The sequence below is a fragment of the Bubalus kerabau genome, chromosome 17, assembly GCF_029407905.1.
Source record: "Bubalus kerabau isolate K-KA32 ecotype Philippines breed swamp buffalo chromosome 17, PCC_UOA_SB_1v2, whole genome shotgun sequence".
Taxonomy (NCBI): domain Eukaryota; kingdom Metazoa; phylum Chordata; class Mammalia; order Artiodactyla; family Bovidae; genus Bubalus; species Bubalus kerabau.
Window position 1 is genome coordinate 37,064,231 of NC_073640.1, and position 2,241 is coordinate 37,066,471.

The 2,241-nt window shown below is 55.4% G+C and overlaps 1 long non-coding RNA gene across 1 annotated transcript; it reads right to left on the bottom strand.

Moving 5' to 3' along the window:
- Positions 1-442: 442 nt before the first annotated feature.
- On the bottom strand, positions 443-1,712 carry LOC129631653 (uncharacterized). The gene is made up of 3 exons (XR_008704144.1): positions 1,655-1,712; positions 1,375-1,489; positions 443-606 (listed from the first exon to the last, which is right to left on the bottom strand). It is a non-coding gene; the product is annotated as an uncharacterized LOC129631653 (long non-coding RNA).
- Positions 1,713-2,241: the final 529 nt, after the last annotated feature.

Sequence of the window (2,241 nt, forward strand, 5' to 3'; positions counted from 1 at the left end):
CATTAGTCCTTCCAAGTAATATTCAGGGTTGATTTCCTTTAAGATTGATTGGTTTGATCTCCTTGCTGTCCAAGGGACTCTCAAGACTCTTATAAGGGCACTAATCCCTTCATGGGGGTGCATCCTCACAACCTCATCACCTCCCCAAGGCTCTACCTCCTCATCCCATCACACTGGGGAGCAGAGTTTCACCATATGAATCTGGGGGTGGGGGCACAAGCATTCAGTACAAAACACCAAAGAGAGGGAAGTATCAACAGGCGGGTCCCTGTGGAGGCAGCCAGGACACAACCCCCCCTACCAGGGCCCTCTGAGAACTCGTTAGAGCACAGCTTGGAACTGCACTCTCAAGGCCCTGGCAGGCTGGATATTTAGTCTCCAATTCCCACTCCTCATGGACTTCAGGTGATCCCTGTGGCAGAGGTCTGGTCATCCCCACCTCACCCCCCATGGCTATCCTACCAGCAGGCAGAGTGTCCTCCTCAGACCAGAGAAAGTCCTCAAGCAGAGACGCCCAAGTTATTGAGGTCCAGAGCCAACTGAGATGCAGGACTGTCCATCCCGGGGGCAGGTGCCCTGGGGACAGACGGAGGGAACAGGGCAGGGCTGGGAGAGACACAGACAAGCAGTGAGTGAGGGGTCCAATCAGGGAATCCCCAGCTCTGCCCATCAGACCCCAGGGTGACGGGGCGAGAAAGAATGATGAGAGAATGATGCAGGAAGTTTTGTGTAACACGTGATGGAGTCTGAACTTTATCCCGGCAGTCACTGGGAGCCACAGGCAGGATTTAAGGAAGAAAGCAGAAAGTATTCAGATATGTGATTTACACTGACCTCTCTGGCTACCTTCTGAAAAACACATTCCAGCCCGAAAGCCTGGAGCCGTGGGACCAGGCAGAGAAGAAGGGGACGTGCTGGGAGAATCGAAGCCAGAAGATGAAACAGCCCCCCACTGCCCACCCTCCACACCTGATGGAGGCCTCTCTGGCCCCTTCTTCTCGGTCAAAGCCCCCCTTCAAGCAGCCCTAGGCTGACTCTGGGTCCACTGGGCAGCGGGCCTCTCTCTTCCAGGCCCCTTGGGTTGCCATTCTAGTGGTGGGGCCCTGCCTCAGTTTCCCTGCTGGGACTCCGGTCCTGAGGAGTATGAGAGCCTGTCACCCACACCTAGCCCCACACCTGGTGGTCCTGATGCTTGAGCCCAGGGGCAGACAGGAGAGGACAGCTGCTTAGATGGTCACGGGTGTAGGGACAGTTCTCACTTGGTCCCAAACTTGGTCCCTCTAGCATCCCAAACCTGAGGTGTGGCAAGCATCCCCTCCTGAGAGTGCTAAAGGGTAAGAAGTCCCTACTGCGTGGAGCGTTGTTTTTTGTTACCGGTTTAAGGGGCCGAGCTTGTCCCAGGTGCCACGCGCTGTGCTCCCTGACAGGGATTCCGCTTCAGGGCCCTTTCCTCTGGAGTCACAATGCCTGATCCTGGGGGCTAGCAGAGCTGTGGGGAGGGGGCTGACCTGACCTGTGAGGCCAGCCAGCTGGGGACCGCCTCCTGCCCTTCCTCCCCCACCCTGACCTTGACTGTCAGGTCGGAGACCCCTGCACAGGCCCCAGGCCCCCACCTCCCTTTCTCCTCTCCCGCTGAAGAGAAGCAAGAGCCCACCTCTTCACCAGAATCCCCAGAACCCCTCTCTCTGCGAGGAAAATCGCCTTGTCACACCGTTTCTTTCTGACCATAAAAGTACTGCCTTTCTTTTTATCCTTTTAATAAGGTTACAGCCGGACTGGGGTGGGGGGCGGGGGGAGGCAGATTTTGGCCTCAGGCTACATCTGCCCTTCATTTAAAACCACCCTGACTCCCACCAGGCTGGAAAACAAGTCTCCGAGCCTCTCTTTTATAGTCTTTGTTAGATCCAAATCCAGAGTTATTTTCGCCAACAGATTGTATCAGACTGGAGCCCGTTTTCCTCCAGAATCTAACCCTCTCTCTTAAAAAGCAAAACTTACCCGCTGGCTGGCTGGCGCACCAACCACCCCAACTCCCACCCAGCCCAGGCTCCTGGGAGCGGCCTCAACTTACAAATGCCTTTTAAGAAAACCTTTTCTCTCCTCCAGGCAGCTTCAGGCTCCCTCCTCCACCTCTAAAACCCGCAGCGTCCACATCCTCTTCATTTCTCACGCCTGCATGCAGTTTCCGATCAGAAAATGCATTTGTATTTTCCACTAAAAATATGTGAGGGGGGTGGGGGG